Raw genomic sequence first — 1,003 nt, 5'->3', positions numbered from 1 at the left:
TATTTTTTTAATTGAATTTTTACAGAGAGGAAGGGAGAGGGATAGAGAGTTAGAAACACCAATGTGAGAAAAACATAGACCAGCTGCCTCCTGCACACTCCCTACTGGGGATGTGCCCACAACCAAGGTACATGCCCTTGACCAGAATCGAACCTGGGACCCTTGAGTCCGCAGGCCAAGGCTCTATCCACTGAGCCAAACCAATTAGGGCTGCACAACATTTTACACGCAAATTTAAGGTGGGGGATTCCATTGAGTATATCTTAAATTTTTTTTAAAGCTCACACCTCCTGCTAAAGTAGAAATCTTGTGAACAACCCTCCCACACACAATATTCTGGTGAGATGTGATTCCCATCCCTCCAATCTTTATAATCACTGACATACAGTTGATATCCATTCTCCATGAGCCAAGAATTGCTTTTGCCCAGCTAAACGTTTTTAGGTCTACATTAAAAAAAAAAAAGCATAAAGTTTTGTTTCCTAAATATAATATTGTTCAAGATTCTGATTGCTTCCTCCACCCCAAACCCCCATTGAGACTCATCGCTTTGAGAAACTCTCACAGCCATCATTAGCCTACAAATCTTTTGTATCCACACTTGGGTTTCTCTCCGTAGAGCAGTGATGGCAGACCTTTTGAGCTCGGCGTGTCAGCATTTTGAAAAACCCTAACTTAACTCTGGTGCCGTGTGACATATAGAAATTTTTTGATATTTGCAACCATAGTAAAACAAAGATTTGTATTTTTGATATTTATTTTTTATATTTAAATGCCATTTAACAAACAAAAATCAACCAAAAAAATGAGTTCGCGTGTCACCTCTGACACGCGTGTCATAGGTTCGCCATCACTGCCATAGTGTCAGGCACATATTGTCCTGTCAGTGAATGACACTGATTACTATAAGTTTGTCCTTAGGCATGCCAGTTACCTTTCCTGAGCTTCAGATCCCTCATCTTTAAAAGTACACGAGGTTTAAGTGGGATAACACATACAGTTT

Source organism: Myotis davidii, unplaced genomic scaffold, assembly GCF_000327345.1.
Source record: "Myotis davidii unplaced genomic scaffold, ASM32734v1 scaffold363, whole genome shotgun sequence".
Classification (NCBI taxonomy): Eukaryota; Metazoa; Chordata; class Mammalia; order Chiroptera; family Vespertilionidae; genus Myotis; species Myotis davidii.
Note: the sequence above shows the minus strand (reverse complement) of the source record.